At 44.9% G+C, this 25,671-nt stretch overlaps 1 protein-coding gene across 11 annotated transcripts in view; it reads left to right on the top strand.

Moving 5' to 3' along the window:
- FOXN3 (forkhead box N3) overlaps positions 1-25,671 on the top strand; it is a 393,063-nt gene that overhangs the window by 336,725 nt on the left and 30,667 nt on the right. The window lies entirely within an intron of this gene.

The raw sequence follows: 25,671 nt of genomic DNA, 5'->3' as shown, positions 1-25,671 counted from the left end.
CCTTTTATATAATGATGTGAAAATTGTTCTGCTTTTGAAAATCAAAATCAAACATGAAACAGTATGTGTCTCTGTAAAGAAGTCAGATATCTTGCTGGGATATTACTTTGGCTTTCTGCCAAAAAAAAAAAAAAAAAAAAAAAAAAACACACCAACCCCTCTATTTATTCTCCTAATTCTGAAGAAATGAAGCAAAAAGGTATTTGAGGAAGGAGGGGAGGGGTTGTGATTGTTTAATCCTCAAGACTAGAAGCCAGATTTGCAAAGCAGCACTTTTGTTTTTCTTTAACTCTAATCCAGACAAGAAAAATTGGACGCCTTCCCCAAATAGAATCTCTAAACTGTACCCAGTGAAAGCTTGAATAACTAGTTTGGATTTTGAAAGACAGAAGACCCTTCCCGTTGCTGACTGCAGTTTAATTACATAATTAACCGACCAGTCCTGTTTTTATCTGTTTTAGACGCCTTGCAAAATAATTTTCCATAGAATTACCCTGCCATTCTCATGTACTTTGCCTTGTTAACCATCTGAAGGTACATTCTTTTAATTCCCTTGCTTTTTTTAAAGGGCTTGGCTTTGCCTCACCTTACCTGATAAACAATTTACAGTCAGAAGCAGCGTCTGGCCCTCTGATACAGATCAGAAAATGGAATTGTGTTACTCCCAAGGAGCCTGTTTTTTCTTTTAAGAAAATACTCTCCTTAGATAGAAGGTGTTCACATTACTTGGTCCACTAGGCTGGGAGGAAAAAAAAATCTGACAAAATACAGAAAATATGGTTAGTTCCCATCAAAATTGAATCACCTCGGGGCAGGGGGAGAGGGGTGCTAATCCAGTGAAAGGGAACTTCTAAGAGGTAGGTCAACATCAAGTGTCTGCCCTGGAAAGGATCCTTTGCACCCCTCCATCTTTTCAGGGCCGTAATTGAGTGAAGAATATAACCAACTTGACTTACAAAAGCTGCTGTTTGCTCCCTCCGTCTGCCCCAGAGCAAACAAAATAGGCAGGTTCCCAATTTGGAGTCGCTGGCAGGGGCAGCGTGAGGCCCAGGCCTTTGTTTGCTGTTGAGTTGTCCGGGGCAGCAGAGCAAATAGATGTGAAGAGATTAACCAAACAAGCAGGCCCAGCGTGGGACGGGTGGCCCTTTCTGTCCTGCCTGGGAAGTGCAGCTTGCCTGGCGGATGAGGCCCAGGCCTGGGCCCCGGTGGAGCCTTCCAGAGACAGACCCCTTCCTCTCCCCACACTGGGTGAAGCAGGGCTGAGCGTGCTCGCCGGGTGATAGAATCAGTTTTAGAGTTTCAGTCCAACCTCCTTACTTTACAGATAAGGAAACTCCCTCATTTAATAGATAAGGACACAGAAGCCATTTGTGCTAAGTAACCTGCCTGAGACCAGTCGGTAGATAGTAAAAAGAAGATACCTCCTCAAAGTTTGAGAGCATACACTGATTTATTTATTAATCTCTGGTGGGGGTGGGGGTGTTCTCACTTCTTTGAGAATGTTTTGATACTTTCTTGGCTTGCATGTTGCCCCCCCCCCCCCACAGTTTTTCCAATCTTCAAGGATCTGTGTGAAAGCTCATAGAGGAAAGACCCATAATTAACAAAGCACAATGATGGTCTCATCATCTTTGATACTGTCAAAACAAGTATAAAATTTAGAAGAAGCAATCGCTTATTAAATTATTATATGCCCCTGAGCAGCTATACCATACACAGGTTTTGGTATTGCGTGCTTTCTTTTTTTTTTCTAGAAACACAGTTGTCAGATTTCCTCTGGGTGGTAGTCTTCCTGTCTCATCTACAACAAAAGGAAAGGGCCTTACTTCCTCCATTTAGGTGAGCTGGAAGGGTTCCACCGTCAGACCAGTGGCTTGCCCAAAATATAGGGTTGTTTTTTTTTTTTTTTTTATCTGTACAGACCTTACCTATCTCCAAAAAAAAGAAGTGACTCAAAATGATAAAAGTGCAAAAAATGACAGTGTCAGCGGTGCTTAATATAGGAGTGTTTTTTTGTTTTTTGTTTTTTAAGTAGCTCTGTGGGAAGGAAAGGGAGAGAAGTTGCGCTCCGCCAGGGCTGTCTTTCAGGGGTCCAGGCTGAGAGAATGACAGCCATTGATTCAAAGCTCCGAGTTTCCTAGCAGCAAAGGCAAAGAGAGAAATGTGGTGGTGCACACCACTCTCATTTCTAGTACAAGCGTACATACCTCTGAATTGCCTGGCTCCGGGAACAAGGACAATCTCAGGGCTTTGTCCGAGAGAATAACTAGTGCCTTTAAACAGAAATTAAGGACAAATGCAGAAGCGTCACACGTACCCTTTCCTGACAAAGGAAGGATTCAGTGCTGACTAAGGTTGCTGTGTGGAAAGAGCGCTCCCAAAGCTCAGAGAGGAGACCTGGACAAACAAATATCTAGTGCCTTCTAGATAATCTCACAATTAGTCAGTTTTCCTTCATGATTGAAAGTGAAGTTTTCCTTCTTAACAACATCATTCCACCCACTAGTGCCACAGTGGGTCAGCGCTTCCAGGAACATCACAGAGACAAACTTCTTTCCAGACATCATCTGCAGGGATGAAGGTGTCTTCAGGCAGTGAAGCTGCTGCCCCTGAGATTGGGGGACAGCAGGAGGGTGTCCCATTGAGAGGTGCCCCCACCCCGACCTACTCCTCCCCCAGGCTCAGCCACCGCGTCCCTCTTCAGGAGCTACATGTCCTAATGTCTGAGGCCGTCCTCCAGCCCCTCTCAGCGGGAGAGCTCTCGGAGGAGGTGGCCTGTGGTACCTCTCCTTTCTCCCTTTCTCTTACCACCTTTCCCACTCTGTTTGAGACTTCCTTTGGGGGAGGAGCAGAGGGAGAGAGAGAATTCCAGCCAGGCTCCATGCCCAGCACACAGCACGGAGCCCAACACCTGGCTCAATCTCACGACCCTGAGATCAGGACCTGAGCTGAAATCAAGAGTCAGGTGCTTAACCGAGAGAGCCACCCAGGCGCCCCTCTGCTTTAGACTTCTCCTTCATCAGTCTCTGTCACATCCAGTGGTGGTTTGGATTACTATTCCCTTTCTGATTGCCCAAGGGCTCAGAACCCCAACATTCCCTTCCTTTCATTACCTTCTTTTTTTGGGGGGGGGGATAGATGGAAGAGACTGAAATTGTTGGGGGCAGAGGGGAGGAGGCACATATAGAGGAAATAACCAGAAAAAAAGAAAAAAGGTGATCTCTAGGCCATGCTGTGTGGAAGAAGGAGAGCATGGAATCACAAGTGTATTGTCAGCGTCCATGGGTCTACTCTGACCCTTTCCTATGCCTTAGAAGAAACTGTATACAAGCAGACCTCAGAGATATTGCAGGTTCACTTCCAGACCACTGCAATAAAGTGAGTATTTCAATAAAGTGGCAATAAAGTGAGTATTTCAATAAAGTGAATCAGATGAATTTTGGGGTTTCCCAATGCATAGGAAACTTGTGTTTACACTATGGTCTGCTACGTATGCAAAAAGGAGTATGTCTTAAAAACAACAAATGCACCTTAATTTTTAAATACTTAATAGCTAAAAATGGTAACCATCCTCTGAGCTTTTAGCAAGTCATAATCACTAATCAGAGATCATCAGAGCAAATAGAATAATGATGAAAAAGTTTGAGATATTGAGAGAATGACCAAACTATGACACAAAAGCACAAAGTGACCAAATGCTATTGGAAAAATGGCACTGATACGTTGCTTAACTCAGACCTTCAGTTTGTTAAGGAAAAAAAAAAAAGGCAAAGTCTGCGAAGCACCATAAAAGAAGACATGCCCCTATGTGGAAGCCACTGAGGGGCTTAGCCGGGTATCGAGGAGCACACCCAGGAGACACTTGCATGCTCAGGAAAAAGGGAATGAGAAGACTCCCCCTTCTGCCACCAGCCTCATAAAACATAGAAGCCTATCCATTTTGAAATTGTATCAGTTAAAGATTTTATTTTCTAAGTAATATCCACACCCAACATGGGGCTTGAGCTTTCAACCCTGAGATCAATAGTCACGCACTCTACTAACTGAGCTAGGCAGGTACCCAGGAATTGTATCTACAGTAAATAGATCTGAGCTTCCCAGTTTATCTCTTTAAAAACAGAGAGCTATGGAATATAACTGCTTCAAACTGGTTCTCATTTAACCAACTGTGCCCTCATTGCCCCTGCTGGAGGCAAACAGCTCACTGTGTCCTCTTCAGTGATGTCCTGGTGCTGTGGTCTGGGCTACAGATCAGGAGATGGCAAGTGTTCTAAGTGGTTAAAGCAGAAAGGGAGGCCATACAGGGAATTTAGGGACTTAACAAAATTGTTGGAAGAGCCAGAAGAGAAGCCAGGCTGGCTTTTCAGAAATGATTTCCAGAATCCTATAAAACTAACCCCCAGAGAGACCGATGTCACTGCAACTACGAAGTCAGAGACGCACTTCATGTCTGTGTCCCAGAGACCATTGCCATTTCCATACCAGCCCCAGGAGGGTGCTGGAGGACAGCCACTGGACCACTGCTGCAGGGAGAGCTGGAATGTCTGCATCCCTGTGTGCCTGCTCAGACAGCCAGAGGGAGCCCCACCTTCCCTGCGCCTCCAATCACCAGTTAGCAGAGAGAATTCACACCCAGGGTGGTAGCTGCAAGAGAGTCTGGAAAATGAAGGTTTTTCTTGGGGGTGGGGGTTTAGAAGCTATATAATCCCCCATTTCTGCTGCACACAATCTGTGAATTACTGAATTCTGATAATACACCACCATCTGATAATACACCATCACCATGCCCACTCAGGAATAGGTCTGGGTTTGCTCTGGCTGCCGTTAACAAAATACTATAGACCGAGTAACTTAAATGGAAATATATTTCTCAGTCTGGAAGCTGGAAAGTAAAAAAATCAAGGTCCAGTGGGGTTTGGTTTCTAGTTTTGCTTCTTGGTCTGCAGAAGGCCACCTCTCACTGCATCCTCCCACGGCCTTTCCCCTGTGCTCATGGGTAGGGGGGGACGGACAGTTTTCTTCTCTCTCTTCCTCCTCTTCTAGGACCACTAATCCCATCACAGAAGCTCTACCCTCGTGCCCTAATCTAACCCTAATTCTTTCACAAAGGCCCCATCTCCAAATACTATTGCATTGGACGTTAGGGCCTCAACTTTGAAATCTTGGGGAGGATACATACGTTCAGTCCTTAACAAAATGCCTTTTCCTTAATGTTGCAAAAACCTCAAAATTATTTCAAACCAAAGAATCACAGTTCTTCCTTTGAGCAAAGGGAGAGTTTTTAGTCCTGTCCTAAGGATGGACTCTGGGGCAAGACGTCATCGCTGATGGGGGAGTATAAAGCCAGTGATTCTTACCCTGTTCTATATAATCCACCCCGGAGGAAGCAGGATAAAAGCTATGGACCTTTCTAGAAATGTCACAAAATACCAGTGTTTGCACGCACTTTCTACCTTCAATTTTCCTATGGGCTGCCCACGAACCCCCGCCCTTCATTCAAGGTTCAGTGTGAGCCACTTTCCTTCCTCACAAACTGCTTGTGTTAGGGTGGTCATCAAGCAGCCAGGGTGTTGCCAATCAGGTCCCAGGGCCCTAAATGAAATTCCATGGCTGGAGCTTAGATCCGTCTGTCCAGATTGGCCAAGAGAGAATTGGTTTGTGTGGTTGCATACTACTGAGCCTCCGATTAGGATCTTTCCCATTACCTTTAGTTAATAAACATGACCGAGATGACTTGGCCACTTTGCAACATTGAAGATTGTGATAAAAATGAATTTACTGGGGAAGCTTAATCTCCAAAATTGCTTCAGGTTTGGGTTCTCATCCTTCCAGCACTGAAAACTGCAGGGAGAGAAACATGTAGAATGATACCAGCTGACTTGGTGGCACATGGTACATTCCAGATGAAAGGTAATGAAATAAAAGAATCAGATAAATTAACAATTGTATCCGAAATGGAATCAATAAAATTAAGTCGACTTTGGATTCATTAGCTATTCCATTTAGGGTTTTGGCTTTTTGCAAAGTGCTTCCATGGAGAAAATAGGCAACTAGAGTGTGTGAAGATATGTAAAACGTAATTGTGTCCTATGGTCCAAACTGTATGGTTTCTTTTGAGAAAATAATGAAACAAAACAGAGTCAGCTGAATTTGCTACTCAGCAGATGCCAGGGTTTTGCGATGTGGAAGGAATGTTTTGCTTTTAAATATACTCAGTCTGATGAACCACCCCAGGAAGGGGCTGACCTCACAGCACCCTTCTTTTTAACCCTTTCCATCACCCAGTGCTGGGGCCATGGCCAACTAATAGCTAAATGAAGTATGTAGTCCAGAACCAAAATTTAGGAAATGATGGTATTTAATTTGTGGCTTGTTACATAAATTACTGTAGCAAATATCTCTTGGGGATAAATATGGTGGATGCTGATTTACTGAGCGGTAAAGCAAAGCTCTAGGGAACCAAACCTTTTTATGTTAATAGGATGTTTGAGTGACAACACTCTGCTAGGTGCTGGAGCAAGCCACGGTTCTGGAACCGTGACATAAGGGCAAGTATTTTTGCAAAATCCCTGTGAAGCACGGAATTGGAGTTTCTGGGCCAAAGTAGCTGCATGAAATGCTTCAAGAAATAATGTAAACTTGAAGAATTCCCCCATGGAAACATTCCCGCTTCCTCATTACAGTGGTAGAATGAACTTTTATCAATGCATTTGCATTGGTATATCATGCAGTGACTTTACATTGAGATGCAAATGAAGTGGTCTCAATTAAATACCTTTGTTGTGATGTATTTAGACTTGTTCCTTTGACTTTTCTTACTGAACCAAAAGAAAATAAAGTAGTAAAGTAGTATTTCTTTGTAGTGACATGCCTATAAAAGCAGTAAGGCAATTATTCTTTTATTTAAACTCTAGTTTTGGACACCTCTGAATAGTAGTTAAGTTTTTCTTTTCTGAATAGAGGAGCTTTTACAAATATAGAGAACCATAATTCACTCCTAGGCTGTTCAATTCAAGAAAACTACATTGGTTTAAAAAAAAAAAAAAAAAAGTACATTTCTCAGGGCCATTTACGTGAAGCTCATGCCTCCGAGCAAGAATTGTCACTCGGCTGTATAAATGTTGTGACTTGACACTGTCTTATCCATTTGAAACTACTTGTATCAAACTTTGGGATTTTCGATCCCTTTTTACTGCCAGGAAAAGATTAGCTGGTGCTGTACCATCCCTCTTTCCAATTTTTCAAGCATTGGCTGAGGATTTAAAATACTGTTGGAAAGAACTTGGCTGTTTGTCAGGGTTATTTAATGACTCCTGGTGAAAAGTGGAGAAGCCGTGCTCCTAAGGAGTATGAGAGACACAGATTAGCTGCTTGGGCTTTGTGTTGGAAGCAGGAACTGGAATTAACGTGGCCACCAAATAAGGCTCCAACCACAAGTTGGCCATAAAATGTTTCTGTGCGTTCTTCACCCCATGATTTTGTACCATTGCTTTTGTTTCCCCTCTCTCTGGACCTGCCTCAGGCATTGCATCTGTAAGATGATTTCCGAGGGTCTCTTTTAGCTCAAAAATTCTATTTTTCTATGCTGAGAACTGAGAGCAATCCAGGTAGGTTTTATTTCCCCCGCAAAACACTATGTTACATATAACGATTCAGGGTGTATATGCTAGAAATACTGCTAAGTGAGGCCAGTTAGGAGGTGTCATAAAACAATAATAAATGCAAATTTTTAAAGTGAAGTAGAGGCTCTGCAGCAACTTTACAAAACACTAACGTGGAAAAAAATGGTCAGGAATTGATCTTTTCAACTTTGTTATTACATGGCTAATTAGACAGTAGATGCATGTCATTACCAGCATATTCATTTGAGTGGTTGCTTCTGCCTTTTTGCCATGGTCAAAAAGGCAGCGTAAAGCTCTTGGCTAGTCTCTGTCTCTTGAAAGAAAGAAAATATTTCGCAGTGAAAAATGATAATTAGTAAACCCCAAACAGATCGAAGTTCCACAGGGAATAAGCACGGATGCTTGGCCTCACACACTGCCTGGGGACTCTGGCTGCCCATCACTGCGACAGGGACAGGGACAGCCTGTACCCGCCTTTTATGTACTTCTCAGCGTGTAGGCAGTGCTGCCACAAGAGGTCAATTTGGATACTATGGTCACGTTTTAAAAAGAGAACCGTAATTATGACCTCTAATTATGTACAGTTATGCCTGCTGAGTTAAAGATAATGGCACCTCCTGCTTGGAAGTATAAGTTAATTGCCTTCAGGGGTCAGGAGGGCATTGACCCCTTTCCCCACCCTGCACACACTCCCCCAACCTCAACCAGGCGTGCACCATAAGACAAAGTAAATTGGGCCTGCTGTGCTTTATCATGCTGTTTAAGCATCGGGTTTAAGCACTGTTTAACTCTTACTCCAGCGGAAGGTCAAGTTGAACTCGCTTTCAAGAGGGAAATAAAACTTCAGTGAGTCTAGACCCAGCCTAGATTCCCCAGCGGCCTTGGAGCCCAGCATCACCTGGAGCTCCGAGCCATGGGCCATATTTTTGTTCACAAAGAGCGCCTTCCACATCTGCTACAGTTGGTCTGGTATATCTTGCCATCTTTTTTTCGAACTATGAAAACTTTTTACTTGGAACATTTCAATATCTATTGCAAAGAATAAAACAATAAACCTCTGTCACCTTTCACCTAGTGATCTGTAAATCCAGGCCAGGCGTGTTGCCTCTGTACCTCTCCATTTCCCACCACCTTCCGCCCCCAAGGAATGGGGATTCTGGGCATCCCTACATACCATATATAATTTCTTCTGTATGTATTTCAGTATGTAGCTCAAAAAGAAAAGACATTTAAAAAAACACCATCACAGTATCAATAACACACCTTAAAATTTAAAGATGTATTTATTTATTTGAGAGAGTGGAGTGTGCACATGTACATATGTGCACAAGTGGGAGGGGCAGAGGGAGAGGGAGAGTCTCAAGCTGACTCCAGGCTGAGTTCAGAGCCCACCACAGAGCTCAGTCCCACAACCGTGAGATCATGATCTGAGCCAAAAGCGAGAGTCAGACACTTAACCAACCATATCACCCATGTGCCCCTTGATTACAGTTTTTTTAACCACTTGTTTTTCAAATCAGGAACCAAATAAGGTCCATACATTGTAAACATTTGATCTGTTCCCTATGTCTCTTTCAGTCTGTTGGCCCCCTTCCATAATTATCTGTGCGGTCTGTCATTTTTTCTTCCTGCTGCTGCTGCTGTTAAAGAATTTGGGTTATTCTGTAGAGTTTCTACAGCCTGAGTTCTGCTGATTCAACGTGTGTTGTCACTTATTCCTTTGTCCCCTGGATTTCCTATAAATTGAGTATTAAATCCAGAGCAGGGTTTTTCAGCCTTGGCAATAGATGTTTAGGGGCCAGATAACTCTTTACTGTGAGGGGCTGTCCTACACATTGTAGGATGTTTAGCAGCATTTCTGGGTTCTACACACTAGATGCCAGGAGTGCATGGACACACACACCAGTCACAACAATCAAAATATCTCCAGACATTGCCACGTGTCTCCAGATGGAACACTTTTTGGGAGGTAAGATTACTTCTAAGTAAGGTTTATACCTCTATCGGGTGATCCGTTGTATCTGTTTGTTTCTTTTTTCTGATGATATCAGCAATTGGTTATCACTGCTTGCATAAATTCATTTATTTAGGGGCCTGCAAAATTTTGCAAATGCAAAATCTTATTCCATTTTCATGTATTTCTAGAATACTTCTTTTTTTGTAAGATTGATTTGAGAGAGTGCACGTGGAGGAGGGGCCAAGGGAGAAGGAAAGAGAGAATCTCAGACAGACTCCATGCTCATCATGGAGCCCAGTGCAGGGCTTGATCTCACAACCCTGAGATCAGGACCTGAGCAGAACCAAAAGTCAGAGGCTTAACCACCTGAGCCACCTAGGTACCTCTTGAATACTTCCATACAGAGAAACATCATCTCTTACACTTAGCTAGTTCAGGCATATTCCATATAGGAACGGCAGAGCAATTGCTTGCTTCTTGCTCTCATCACTTTTCAAAGAATGAGTCTGTTCCCTAGCACTTGCCATAGGCAATCAGTGAGTTTCAGGATTTTTTAGAATACCATTGCAAGCTATTGGGTGTAAGTATTTTTGATGTATTTCATTTTAATGTGGTTACCATCCTCATGGGAGTTTAAATTGTCCCATCTTTGGCCAGTGGGAGGGCCCCTCGGTAGGTTCCTAAGTCCTTTAGGCATGAAGTCTATAGACTTAGTAGTGCGCTCATTTTCTAGAGCTACAAGGTGCTCTGGGCTTATTATGTGTATTTCCTGCTCCAGACCAGTGTCTATTAGTGGGAAATGGTAGAGACTACAGTCTGTTGCCACTAGTAATTTTAACCATGTAGTTCTGTTTGCTGTGGATCTCAGGCTCTACCCAAATACGTTCATAGCACCTTGATTGTATACCTTCTTAGATGAGTTTACAGACTACTCAGAAGCACATCCTGTTTGCCTATAACCCTAAGCCCCTCTGGAGATGAAGACTAATGTCTCTTTCTTTGGCTTTTCAAGTCCGTGTTACAGGCTAGACCACAGTATATGGAAATATTACGCCTGAGCTAACCACAAAGGAGGCCTTTGTGGCTGATCATATGATAGGTTCTAGAAGTAGCAGAGCCTAGAAACTAATCAGTTCTAGGAATGAATGAGACATCCTTAAAAGTCCATTTCTTAAGGACCAGAAGACCCTTGATTGAGGCAAGCTCTTGATCAGGTCTTGACAACCTCATAGAGTCACCATCTTTATACTTTGCTGACCCTCTGTGGCAGTCCAACAAGCAAAAAGGTTCTTCCCAGCTCTTCATCCTATTCAGATACCTGGAGTTGTGCCTTGCTATGTAGAATGTGTGGGCTGGCCGGCTCTGGCCCCCAGCACACCTTCTGCTCTTGAAGCGAGCGAGCATCCTTCTTAAACTAAGAATTCAGTGACAAGAAGAATTCCTCCCTTTTACCAGAATGGAAATAAGGCAGGCTTGTTAGAAGAGAGATGCTGTTCCAGAAGGTGAACGATCTCTAATCTCCCACAGGGACTACAGAGAGTGTTAAGAGTGTCCCCACTGACAAGGGAGGTCATCTCTTTGAGAAGATGCTATGTATGGACAAGAAATGATTAGAAGATAACCCAAGGCAGGTTGCCGGTCACAGTGAGAAGAGCTCTGGGTGTCTGGGAAGGGAGAGACCATTGTGGAGGTTTGTGGAGGATGCTTCGTGGCGGAGTTAACATTTGGTGGTGCCATGTACCGCGTGCCCCCACACACGCAGGCACAGCCAGCCATGCTTCTGCCAGCACCCCAGGCCCCTCCCCCCGGTTATTAGTGTACCAGATAAGTCTTAGAAGTGATTTGGAGCCTTCTTTGCCAGGAGGCAACAGGTGGGTGCTCTCAGAAGAGCATTGCTCAGAAGGGGGATACACTACATTTTATTTTTAGTTCATTCATTCCATTTTGCCATCAATTCTACCATCGATGTGTAGAATACAGCAGGCTGCATGAAAAAATAACTTTCAAAGAATTCTTTCAAAGAATGTGAGTTCAATCTTAGGTGAGATTGGCTCTGTGAAGAGCATTTCTGTGTAAAAAAGCAAGCACCTTTTAAAAACAAGTTCTTTTCCTTACCTAGGAGAAGCACAGCGAGAAATAAATACCAGGGAAGGGGAGGGACACAGGCGTCTCTCAGCAATTTCTCTCCATCATAATGAAAACCAAAGCCCAGATTTCTGCAGTGTCTCTTCTGTCTGTCTCTCTGTGTCCTGCACCGTCTTGCCTCACTGCACACACACGTTCTCGGGAGCAGTGGTCACTTTGGGGGGACAGCAGGCTGGTGGCGCTGGCTCTGCTTCTGCCCGCTTGGCCTATCAGGGTAGACCGAATGTCCATCACCAAGAGTCTCGGTGGTCAGAGCTTGCACAAATAGGCTTTTCGGGCTTCTCCAGAATATGAACTGAGAAAAACTGGATATGCTTAAAAAACAGATCATCGGTTTGATTTCCCCACTCCTCAACCCTCCCCAAAGCCCTTACTTTGAAAGAGCAGTGGCCACTCTGAGGCAGACTCCCAGACAGGACGCAGGCTTCGTGAAAATATGCTGAATCCCTTCCTAGAAGAATCTTGAAAGGGTGAGAGAGCCCCAGGTGCCGGCTTGGTGGCAGCTGATCGACTTTCCCTTTTCTGTCTTGCCGTTGCCTTTGTGCAGTTTTGCTTTGCATAATCCTTGCTGTAACTTTTTCCTCTTGAAAGATGAAATATGCCTTTCATGCTAAGAGAATGAACTCCGTTGCTATCACGAAGTAACCTGATCCACCAGCTTGCTGGGCTGGCCTGCAGAGCTGTCTCCAGATGGTTTTGTCCTCGCTGCAGCCCCAGTGGGAACAGACCTTCCCCTACCACACCGTCACCTTTTGTCACTTTTACCTCTAGAGTCTACCCAGGTCTGTTAATCATATTGTCTGGTGATTGTCATCTCTCTCGGATTTTTTTTTTTTTTTTTTTCAGAAATAGATATGCCCCAGACACAAACTGGAAACCTTTATTTGGCTTAGCGTTTATAGCTCTGGAATGAATACATAGCATCTGCAAGAGGACATCAGGTTTGGCCTGAACTCACCTCTTTTAAAAGACGCTTCCCTGAGCAAGCTCTTGCCCTCAGCACTTGGGCCTACTTTATCCCACATTACATTCATTATTTTTTTAAAGATTTTTTAATCTATTTATTCATGAGAAAGGCAGAGGGAGAAACAGGCTCCCTGCAGGGAGCCTCATGTGGGACTCGATCCCAGGACCCTGGGATCACGACCCAAGCCAAAGGCAGACGCTCAACCACTGAGCCACCCAGGTGCCCTCAGTTAGTATTTTTATGTACTAGGTGTTTTAACCACTTACTATGGGCTGAAAAGTAAGGAGGTCTTTTTTTTTTTTTTTTTTTTTTTAATCAAACACATCCCCCACTCCACCCCACAGAAAGGGAGATCCTTCAAAGTAGACTCCTTACAACCCCAATACTTGTTTCAGAGTTGCAGCCATTCCCAAAAACTGTTCTAGAGACTTTTCTGGGAATTGTCTTCAGAACAGATTTCCCATTCACCCACCAGAAAATCGGCTCATTGCTTTATGGTTAGACTAAATTTTAAGCCCAAGCTAATCATTCCCAGCCTCCTTACCTATGAACTGTTTGAGTTCAGGGCTCTTCTACCTGTATAGAAGATTGGGATCTCCTTCAGGATTGGGATAGGCTGGGCTCCTCCTCATTACTCTTCCAGTAGCACCATGTTATGCTTAAGTTTTGTTGTGTGGAAAGCATAATCCTTTTATGGTCAGGATGCCTTTACTTACAGCCTTAATCTTGAACCTATATGTCCACATTGAACTGGATCTGAAAGGAATTGCTGATTATCAGTTCAATGATATTTTTTGTTCTCAACAATGGATGGATGGTGCCCATGTGTCCTTGTATGCAACTGAGTGTGCACTATTCAGTGAAAACAGAATTAATAACCGTTATATTATTACAGCCTCTTCAGTGTACCCACTTACTCTGCAACCCCTAAAAGGTTCAGGACATCCCAGGAGCCAGGTTTAAGACAGACACCAGGAAAAGTTGCCATGTAGACTAAAGGAAACAAGTACTTTGTTGGTACTTTATTTTTTATTTTTCAACCGATTTATTTTATAATGTAGGTTGTTTCTGAATAAATGTTTCAGAGAACTACACAAAGGTTTAAAAAAAAAAAAAACACCAAGCACCAGATTTGCTTTAATCTTTTTTTTTCTAATGTATTTGGGGGGCGGGATGGAAAGGATTAGACCAGAAAGCATAAAAGGCTAAGCATTAAAACTGAGGCCCAGACAAAGCTCAGTGACCAGTAATCCTAAGAATCAGCAGCTGCAGTTAACTTTGGAAGAATAGCCAAGGGGATGGGCTGGCAGGATTCAACATGGTTCCCTATCAAGACCACCCTCCAGCTGCCCAAAACCAGTGCCAGGGTCCTTGGTGTGTCACTTATGGACTGAAGCAGGAATAAGGATCTCCAAGCCTGTCATGGGAAATGTGCTTCCTCCTCCTTTGGTTCCTCTTTGTCCCTGAAGCTCAGGTCTCTAAGGGAGAAAGAGATGGCTTTCAAGGACCCCCTTGCCAGCAGGTGTCAACAGATGATTGTAGAGAGAGAATGTTTGTGTATGTAGGGAAGGGGGCCTGCTTGTATCTGTATTTCCTTCTGATTTCTTGATAAGAGGCCCAAGCAGGATTTAAGTCACTAAGTTTTAGTAGTGACTAGTTTTCTTCTGACTTTCGTTTGGGAGTGGGGTGGCCAGAAAGCTGTTGGTTTTCTGAGATCTAAAGGTAGATGCAGAAGTCCCTGCCTCCCTGGCACCCTGTTGATCAGCTTCCTGCTCTGGGGTCCTCTGAACGGACAGGGACCTCCTGACTAGCTAGAGAAAAACCTGAAGGCCATCCTGCCCTGCCCTCCAGCTCCCTATCACACTCAGCCTCCCCAGAGTATCACTTCCTGTGGGTGGGCCTCATTGTCTGTTTTCTCCCACAGCACTGTGGGTCGGGCTCTGGTTCTGCTGCCCTCCGTCTCCTGACACACACACACCTGGCAGACTGGCCTCCCTTGTTGCCATGGACACAGGGCACAGCAGTGGAGAGAGCTGTCCTGGGCCTCTGTCTCCCCAGACAACATACTAAACTTTCATTTGAAAATCAGTTGTAGCAAAGGGGGGCTATTATGCCATGTGAACTTGAACTCCCATCCCCACCATGCAGGTGCAAAGGATCCAGGTGGGGAACTGCACATTCCTCTGTCCATCCTGCATTCTCTGGTTCCAGTTTCTCGGGGCACCCTCTCCTGGGATGCTGTAACTGATGACTCGATGGGCTGTAAACAGATGATTTGTTGTTGTTCCCTATACACCCATCCATGTCCTCTGACTGCAGATGGGTTCTGAGAAGAGCCTCTGACTGGTCTTGGGAGTAGTAACAGAAAATTCTGGGTGTCACTCCCAGATGGAGAGCCTCACCACTTACCCACACCATAGTGTCACTGCTGTGGGGTTAACTGTGGAGTTGCGGTGGTCTCCCCTTCCAGGTGTTTGAGAAGGAGCTCTCAAGTAAGGCAGTTGATTTCAGCACAGGAAACACCTTCAGTGACAAGATCATCTCAGATGAGTAATTGTTGGTGGCGTAGGCCCATACAGGTGCCAGCACATTACACGGGGCGGTGTGTGGTTCTATATGGTAGACATTTGTGCAGAAGGCACGGGTAAGGTTTGGCTCTAACACGTCTGTCTGATGACACTCTACTGTCAGAACTGGGAGAATCAATGCTTCCCTGGTCCCTTTTGAAATTCTTGTGAGTCAGCATAATACACACATTCCCAGACAAAGTGGGCCTTGTGTTCAGAGTTAGCCCCTCCAGTTCTTTGTGGCTTGGATATTAGGGAGGAAGCCAACCGCAGGCCGGGCAAGCCGCTGATTTGTACCTTGGAATTCTGATGTCAGGGTTGTGAGTGATATTTACTCTCACTAATGCACCTGCCAGTGTCACTCAGAGACTGGCTCTTTGCTTCTGGAAAAAGAGGCTTTGCACGTCTACCCAGTTGAAGACAGACCTCATTGAAGATGCCATGCAAATGGAAATATTCAATTGTCAGCATCAGCAAGACTGCTATGCCTGGTGGGGGCTGGGCTGCCATGAGAACAGCTGGAGCTGTGGGAGAGTGTGTGCTGGGGTTGCCTGCAGCCCTATGACCTTGACTAGAGGAGGAAGTGGCTTCCAGGGTGGGGACTGGGCAGGAACTGATCTTCCCGTAGGCTGGAGGGAATTGGCGGTTGAGAAAGATGAGCCAACAGTGTGGAGAGGGAAAAAGGACTAAAGATAGATGCCTGGGTGGTCCCCAACACTCCTGGCCAGTCGTATGCCCTGTCTGTGCTCTGGTGCTCTGATTGTCCTGCTGGCTTTTGGCTCCTGTGTTGGGGATCTCCGGGGCCTGGTACTGTCACTGGCTTCTCTTCTGACATCCTTCTTCTGAGACATCAGCGTGGCCAGGCCTTTCAGTTCTCAGGGCTCTCGTGAGAGCTTTGGCTCTGTCACTGGTTGAAGAAGCCAGGACCAAGCAGGAGGTTTTCAAAGGAAAAGCATTCCAGAATCTAGAGGGCTTCAGCATTCATTCCCTGTACTCCTCCCTCCCCGCGTCGGAATCCCCTTTACCCAATCCCTGGATGTCTCAGATGTCTCCTCTGCCGCTACCTGTCACTTAGAGCATCCCCAGGGACGCAAAAGTCAGGGAACACAGTAAGTGGATTTACGACTGAACGAGGTGCAAAGCAAAAGGCACCTGCCAAGAAGCCTACAGTTTCTCATTCACCTACAAAAAGTTAAAAAAAATTCTTTTTTTTTTTTTTTTTACCCCATCACAGACAGGCCTCTGTAGCATAGTTTAATGAGCCAAACAGAACCAAACCAGAATGCCTTCCTTGCCTCTTCAAAAATGGTTATGACTCTTGGGTCAGAAGTCATACCCTGTTCTGGGTGTCCTGTCACCTTTACCCTGGTCTTCAACTTCTAGAATTTTTTAGACTGTTTGTACTGTCACCCTGAATCCATGTGAGTCCTTTCCATTTGCTTCCAGGTATCTGCTAGAAAAACTTCTCCCAACTGGTCAAAGACATTAAAGAGGTAAATGTGCATTGTTAGGGTAATTTGGAGTGTTGGCTAAAAAGAGGTGTTGGAGTGGCAGTGCCAGAGAGATGGGATGGACCCTCCTGTGCCCCAGGAAAGGACTTGGAAGCAGCATAGATTTGGAAAGACAGGCAGTGAACCAACAGACCTTTCAGAAATGCAGAAGCAAAGGGGACATTTGAATGGAGAAACCTAGCAGACGTCCAAGTTAAAGTGTTTCTCATTGCGTGGAGAAAACAAGCTGGAAGCATCTGCCATGGGGAGTGTCAGTGAGCTTTTACTTCTCAAGCAGAGAAGCAGCAGTGACAGTGATGGACTCAGAGAGTCCATGGCCCTTGGGGGGGGGGGGGGTGGTCCCTGGCTCAGCCACCCTAATGCCACATTAGAGATAGGGCATCTGAGTCCTCGAGAGCCGACGCATCTGAGAGGAGAGACCTTGTCGTCTGACTCCCAGCCCAGGGTACACCCTGAGCTCTGGGCTTATCATCCAGAACCTTTTCCTAGAATCCCCTTCCATGTGAAATGGAATTAGGAGCAATAAATGGGCAATTTACGCAAGTTTAAAGGGAACTGACTTGGATAAATGGGTTCCTAATTTGCAGAGTTGATGGTGACGCTGCTCATCAGAGCCAGTACAACCCTCCTTCAGAGTTCACTGCTTCTAAGCTGAGAAAGAATCGGAAGATGTGTGAATGGGAGCCTAATAATATCTAAAATGCACTTATCGATTATTCATCTCCTACTCCCTCAGCTTGATTTAGATTCTCTTTTCTTGCAAAAACAATGATTAGGTTCAACTGGCTTAATTGTGACTTTCAGCTTGCCTCATTTCTTCAGAGTGTCAAAGCTTTGGAGTTTTCTTGGACTCCGTTTTTTGGAGAAGAGCCACTCTTGGTGTTCTCTAGCTCTAACTTCCATCTTAAAGATGATTTTTAAAGTCACCACTTGGAGTCAATCTTTGCTTGAGATTTTTACTCCCTAAAATCCCATCTATCATGAAGTCTATCCATTGGGCTTTGTGGTACCACTCCCCCCACACACACACCTATCTGGCTGTAGGAACCCCTCAGATCATTGCATTTCTACCCACGGTGAATATCCTCTTAAGAATCTTCAGCCAACAGGGAAGTGAAATATTCGTGGTAAATGACCTCACTGCTTCTGACAGCACTACCCTGTGCTGCTACCTTAGAGCTATCTTGATTGATTGCGACAGTGCCAAAGAGTGCCACTCCCTACTTCAGTGGTTTCAAAGCCACGGACACAGTTCTTTTAACCTAGGCCTAGGGGACTTTGTAAAAAAGCGGGGGGGGGGGGGGGGTGGGCACACCACAACAAAGTAAATTTCATATGTATTTATCTTTGATGTGTACTGTTTGAGATCCTTTGACTCAAAGACCTGCTCTTCTTGACCACAGCGCATGGACCCTTAAGCTTAGAATAGGGTTTGTCGATCTCAGCACTGTTCACATTTTGGACTGGGTGATTCTTCATTGTAGGAGGCTGTCCTGTACACTGTACAATGTTGAGCAGCATCCCTGGGCTCTACCCACGAGATGCCGGTGGTACCCTCCCCTCTTACCCAGTCATGATAATCAGAAATGTCTCCAGACACAGCCATATGCCCTTGGAGGGAAGGAGTACAAAACCATCCCTGATTGAGAACCACTTAACTTAGAGCATATGGAGTGTGCATAAATGAAATTAGGCATATCCAGAATTCCCCCTGGAAATGTATACCTTGCTGGGATTTTTATTTTTTTGCTTGCTTATTTGTTTTCATCTGTTTCTTGTCTTCTTGGCCCTAAAAGTTATCCCGCGTAGTTTTTTTCTCCGTTTTCATGGATTAACCAAATACTTTCAGATGTGTCACTCGTGCAGAGTTGCAGAAAGTGGGTAAAGATATTTCAAAGCAAAGAGACCTAGTGATGTTATAGATGATAACAGATTTCTGGGGAGCACTTGTCCTCCTCAGTGGACTGCTTTGGATGGCATCCATATGCCCTTGATTTGTTACTACCAAAGGTGGTTCTTCACCTTTCCTACACAACAGATTCCTCTGGTGAATTTTTGTAAAACTCAGTGTCGTCTGGGGTGGGGCCTGACATTTGTTTTTTTGAAGTTCCAGGGGGATTCCACTGTACATCAAGAGGTTTATGCACTGCGGTGCCTGGCCGGCTCACTTGGTAAAGCATGCAACTCTTGATCTCAGGGTCACGAGTTCAAGCCCCACATTGGACCTAGTGCTTACTTAAAAATAAATAATTTTTTATAAAAGTGCTAACTTTCTTTTTAAAAAAAAGGCCTATGCCCTGGAATCAGCAGCAGCAACAGCCTTAGCTGTTGGATAAGCCATGCATTTGTTTGTTTAACAGCGATTTATTTAGCACCCCTGTTCCAGGCACTGTTCCAGGTGCTGGGAATACAGGGAGCAGAGGGGGTTCCTGTAGCAGGGCTCACTTTCTAGTGGAGAATACGAGAGAATATGAGCACTTGGGTGTGTGCACTTGTTTGAATGAGCGTCATGTCCTTATATCCCATGATTTATGTCCACATGTGTGTCATCTACTGTTTGGTGGTTTCTTTATGCTTCTTGAATCTTTTTTATTCAGTTATATAAAGACCTGTCAACATCCTGTAAAACATTTCAGGTATGGAAGTGTAGAAATAAACCCATTAGACCTATGGACAATTAAATGATTTCTAGGAGAATCATTGATTATAATTCTCAGGCTTCCCGTATGGGATTTCGGTATCATTTGGTTAAATCGGTCAGTTCAGCCATGCTAGGGGTGGTACTCACATGTTGTAGCCCTCTATGGCCATGAGGACTGAACCAGGAGCTTCCAACTCACCTTTGTATTCTTAGTTTGTTAAAATAGATGGTCTCTGGCGTCACTTCCCTATGACCCCAGGTCCCAGAGGAAGGAGAGTAAATGCAGACAGGAAGCTACCCTAGGGATCCACAAGATCCCTAAGCCAGGCTGGATGCATTGCTCAAAGTGAACCCTGCACATGCCCAGAATGACCGGTCATGGCTTTCCAGAGACAGTAGGGTATTCTCCTAGCCTTATGAAGAGTGTCAGCTTCCTCCAGGGGCATTGGAACAAATACAGCATTTGGTAGGTGCCCCTCGGAGTCCATAGTTCTGGCAGCCATGAACCAGAAAGGGAAAAGGAAGGCAGAGGGCTTTAGAGGCAGAGCCAGAACTATATGAAATGAGGTGAAGTCCCCTCCCAAGTCTGCAGCCACCACCCACCATTTTAAAAGAAATGTGCTCCATCCCAGCAAAATTAAAGTTACATGTTAATTGGCAGCTTACCCACGAATTCTTGACCCCAAGAATTCTCATTCCTTGACCAGTTCTTTTCCCATCACACTCACAGAGAAAAGATCTCTTCCCACCCCACCATACCCCCATCTCGGTGCCCCAAAGAAACCCGTCTCTGCATTTTGGGAAAATGAAGTGCAGTATATATAGTTTTGTTTTTTGTTTTGTTATTTTGTTTATTCATGAGACAGAGAGAGAGAGAGAGGCAGAGACACAGGCAGAGGGAGAAGCAGGCTCCATGCAGGGAGCCTGACGTGGGACTCGATCCCCGGTCTCCAGGATCATACCCTGGGCCAAAAGCAGGCGCCAAACCGCTGAGCTACCCAGGGATCCCCTATATAGTTTTTAATCCAAGAAGCTGAACCATTGGTTCTAGAAACTTTGCTACCTATTTCTTTCACTGTAGCATAATGTAATTGTGTATGTACCTTCACGAGAAAAGGATTTGAAAGCATCTTTGAGATGTGTGACCATTTTTTCAGTGCTGTACCACAGAAAAGAGGCAATGTGATAAGACAACCGCATTAAAGATGAAAATTGAAATGGGATGCTGGGAACTGGTCCAGAGGAGAAGTAACATTTGTTACTGAAGCATGAGCAGAGGAGGAATTTTTTTTAATCCAGGTTTGAGACTGGCTCCGTTTTAAGGATGGTCATCACTTTACTAAGCATCCATGATGGCAGCCTTGATGTTATACTGAATTAAGCCAAGGTAAATGATTTGGGGTTTCTGTATGAGGATGCTGAATCAGGTATTTTTGGAAGACTCTCCTTTTCAGAAATAGAGGGGATGTTCCTTTATTCTCCTGTACCCCTCAGCTCAGTTCCCCAGAGAGGCAACATGAAGGATACTCCTGCCAAGTGGATCTTCATTCCTAAAAAGAGTTCTTGCCCAAAATATCTTCTTCTTGTGCTGATAAAGTGGATTGAACCATTTTGGGGAAGAAAACCTCTTTTTTAAGCCCAGGGAAAATCCTGTGCCGTCAACCCACTGCTCACTTTCCCCTGCATCTAGTTCTGGACCTTTTATCCTTCAGCATCAGCCGTGCTTCCAGAGCAGAAACATCCCCTAGCTCCTAAACAGTTGCCTAGTTGCCTAAAACCTCTCTAGCCAAAAAACTCCTAAGACCCCATGACCTCAAGGCCCGTGTCCTTGATCAAAAGCGTACTGTTCAAAAATTTGCATCAGAAAGCCTCTCTCATACCTAGAGATGTATGCCACCACTGGTCTCTCCTGACCACAGAGAATGTAATCTTTCAGGGAAACCCACAAAAAATAACACGTTACCTAAGGTAGCAAATGGGGGTGGGCCCAGAGAGAGAGGTTGAGGAAGTAAGAGCTGTGAGCAGCCTGAGGAGGGAGTGGATGGGCGATGCTTCATCCTCTTAGGGAGGGGGACACAGGGAAGGAGGAGGGGATTGCCATGCCAAGACTGAGTCCTCAGGGACTCAGGATTTATAGGGAGCAGCAGTGTACTGGGCACAGGTTACAGATGTTTTATTTTTGCTCTCCCCGTAGTCTACAGCCTAAAGGACAGAGACTGTCAGTACTAACATTGTGGCATGTTTTTATGCATAAAAAAGTCACCACAGGAAAACTTCAGATAATGTATGTGAATATGAAAGGTTGCCAAGGTGTGTTATCTAGTGAAAAATTGAAGAAAAGTATTTTTCATATAAACCCCTTTTTAAAGAATGGGTACAGGTGCGTAAGTATAAATACCTACCATTGGTGAGCATATCTAAATGTCTGTATCTGTATAGACAACTTTAGACAATTTCTGGGTGTCTGTACAAGAACATGTGAATCTGGGGGGCACCTGGGTGGCTCAGCGGTTGAGCGTCTGCCTTTGGCTTGGGGTGTGATCCCAGGGTCCTGGGATCAAGTCCCGTATTGGGCTCCCCACAGGGAGCCTGTTTCTCCCTCTGCCTGTGTCTCTGCCCCCCTTTGTGTGTCTCATGAATTAAAGAAAGAGGAAGGAAGGGAGGGAGGGAGGGAGGAAGGGAGGAAGGAAGGAAGGAAGGAAGGAAGGAAGGAAGGAAGGAAGGAAGGAAGGAAGGAAGGAAGGAAGGAAGGAAGGAAGGAAATGTGAATCTGAGAATGGGTCTTTGGGGAAGACATTTAATTCTCAAATTATATCTACCAGATATATATTTTTTCTTACAGTGAGCACACACTGTCTTCATAATATTTTGTTTAAAGAGGGAAGAAAACTTAGTAATAGGTAGATGCAGAAGCATGGGAGCATCTCTTTGGAGAGATCGCAGATTGTTGGCTCTGAAGCACACACAGGATGTCGAGGTGTGATGAATAGGAAGTCATGGCAGATATTTAGGAGCAGGTCCGAGAGACCTTTTTTCCATAGAAACGTGGCTGATCAAACCTTCCCTCGGGCTGCCTAGTGTGCCCCAACCCACCTGGAGTCAAAGTGGGGCCTTCCAGTGTTGATCTGTACAGTTCTAGGAGGTCTGTGCTGAACCAACCTACTGGATGAAGAAAGTTCTGGTTGATGACTCCCATTCTCATTTACCTGTAAATCTGAGTATGAAACCCAGATAATGTGACACCAACGCATGAGACTGAAAAAGAAGCTGCTCAAGAGGGAAATCTTTGCACCTTGGGGGTAGGCAAAGATTTCTTAGTTAGGGACAAACAAAACTGAGTCTTAAAAGAAATTCATAAATTGGACTTCATAAAAATGTAACGCTCTGCTTATTAAAAGCTGCTGTTAAGAAACTGAATAGATAAGCCACGGATTGAGGAAAAGAATATCTCTCACGAAGGACTTCTATCCAGAATGTTTAAGGAACTTTACAACTTGACAGTTGGGTTAAACAACCCAGCTGAGCAGTGGGCATAGACGTGAACAGAATTTTCACCAAAGAAGATACACTACGGGCCACTTAGCTCATGAAGAGATGCTCAACATCATCTGTCATTAGGGAGATAAACATTAAAACCACAGTGAAAGACCACCACACAGCCAGGAGAATGGGTAAAATTTTACAAGCTTGACAGTTTCAAGTATTGACAAAAGTGTGAAACAACTGGAATTCTCAGACATAGTCCGGCCTCTTGGGAGGAGAGTTCATCAGTCCCCTGTAGAGTTAGACATGCTCTTCCCAGCAGCTACCCAAGGGAAGGGAAAACACGTTCACAAAAGACAGATGCAGAAGCTCATAGGGGCTGCTTCTAGATGATCCCACTCTGGGATCTTCCATCTACAGGTGCACAGATAAAGTGTAGTTCTGTCCACACAGCAGGATACTGCTCAATAATGGAAGGAATAAGAAATCCACTGTGGTACTACATCAGGGAGAGAGAGAGAGAGAATGCAAACCAGGACTTGCCCAGGACAAGGGTGGGGGTCTGGCTGCGAATGGGCACAAGGAAACCTTGGGGTGATGGAAATCTGTATCTTGTGCTCTCTGTCTTCATCCTGGTGGTGGTGCCCCTGGTATACAATTCATCAGACTGGACACCGAGGAGGGCACGCACTGTGTCCCCTGGGGAAAGGGTCGCATGACGGTGATGCCAGTGTGCACACGATGAACGTAGAATGCATTTTCTCAAACCATTGCACTTTGCCTGTTTGCTAATTCCAACTGCTGAGATGTCAGGAGGAGGACATCCCCCATGCCTTGCACTCTCTTGCCTTCTGCCTATAGGGCTATGTGTTTGTGCTCTTACCACACAGGAACTGGTCCATTCGGGATGCAAGGTAGGGCACTGTAGAAATGATCACGAATAAGATCATGACAGGACTGGGTGTGGCTCCTTCCCTAAATGCCCAGAGACCAGCAGGAGGGCCAAGGTGGCATGGGAGTCTTTGTCTGCAAAGGCCTCCACGTGGCACGTCTGATTGGGCAGAAGGATGGATTGGGAGACTTCTCCTAAACTTGTCCTGTGTTCACGTTGATGTGTTGATTTGGCCCAGCTGGGATGGGAGTGGCAGTCGGGGTGACGTTTTGTGGGTCCGAAGCACTTTCCAAGTTACCCCTTAGGTTCTGTGAAATCCATGTGGGTGTTGATGGTACTTTTTTCCTTCAAAAGCTGTCTTTCTTTTCTTTTCTCATTTCATTCCTTATGTCTATCCGTGGCCCTTTGCACCTTCCTCCCATGGTCCCATGTGTTTTTGAAGAATAAAGAACCACTTTAATTTTCTGGGAAAATAAATGGGAAAAGATTCCTGATTTCTTTCCTCTGGATTTCGCCTTGTTCTGTCCCCATCGAACCTCCTGGTCATTGAGGAAAAATCTGGGTCAGAGTCCCCTGGGGAGGCAGGGGCCACCCAGCCAGGCCAGCCCTGGGTGGCCAGCAACACTTGTGTTCTCGAAGATGGTAAGGAACCTTCACTCAGCCAAGAGACAGGTGTGTTTTCTCACTCAGCCCTAAGAGAGGAGGGGGTCTTTTCCAAGAAAAAAAAAAAAAAAGGAGCAGGCGACTGCCTCAGTCCCTCCACTGCATCTTCCAGAAGCTCTGAGCCCTGCCTCTTGGCAACAGGCCGTGTGGGGAGGGCACAGGGCAGCAGGAACTCTCAGAGCTGTGAGTGGGACCTTGAAGTCTTTCATTTCAACTAATATATATATATATATATTTTACTACCAGTGGGGAGCAATGACTGTTTTAGGAATTTCACCCCAGGAGTTGCCAAATAAGTTAATTTACCTGTTTCTCATACAATATTTCTCATACAAAATAAACCTTCACTCCATTACAGAGCATAAGTAACAGGCCTCCTGCAGGCAAAATCGAAAAAGGCCTACAGAATAAAGCTTCTTTCCTCCACCACCACCACCACCACCACCACCACCACCTCCTCCTCCCTTTTTTTGAGACATTGTCTTCTGGAACCAGCGTCATCCGTATTATTAATCGCTTGTGGGGCTTTATACTGCATCACATTACTCCCTTGGAATTAAACTGCACATATAAAGTATGAAAAATGTACTTTTTTAAACAGTAAAAAAGTCATTTCCTAGCATAATACCCAAAATAAAGTGCCGTGGAGCCATTAGTAGTAAATTGAATTTTTTGGTGTGTAATTTGTACAAAAACTGACAAGTGCGAGCGCTCCTGTCCCCCATGTCCCCCCCCCATCATTCGTCATTGGGTTTAGCGGACACAGAGGTGGTAATCTGCAAGGGCAAGCATTTTGATGTCGACTTCAATTGCACACTTCATTTATTTGGACAGGGCACAGGCAGCAGCTTCTGTCACGAGGCCTCACCGCACTATTAGCGCATTTCGCCCCAGGGCAGCTGGGACGCTGCGCTGGGGCAGATGTTCTTTTCAGCCTATTCAGTGATCATTCTTGGGGGTTGTTTACTGTTGCCATGGCAACTTTCATTTCCATAGCAGCAGCGCTGCTGTTTCTCACAGGAAAATGAATTTAGTTATAAAAGGATAATATTTTTCTCTGTCTCTGTATAACCTGCCATCTGTCAACTGGTGGATCAGTAAGGATTCAGAAACCTATTAAGAATTACAGCAACGAAGTGATGGGAATTTTTTTTTGGGGGGGGGGGCATATTAAAAGCGGTAATAGATGCGGAAGCAGACATTGTGCCCCCAACATCGGGACT

Source organism: Canis aureus, chromosome 9 (assembly GCF_053574225.1).
Source record: "Canis aureus isolate CA01 chromosome 9, VMU_Caureus_v.1.0, whole genome shotgun sequence".
Lineage (NCBI taxonomy): Eukaryota > Metazoa > Chordata > Mammalia > Carnivora > Canidae > Canis > Canis aureus.
Note: the sequence above shows the minus strand (reverse complement) of the source record. Positions and strands in the feature narration are given on the sequence as shown.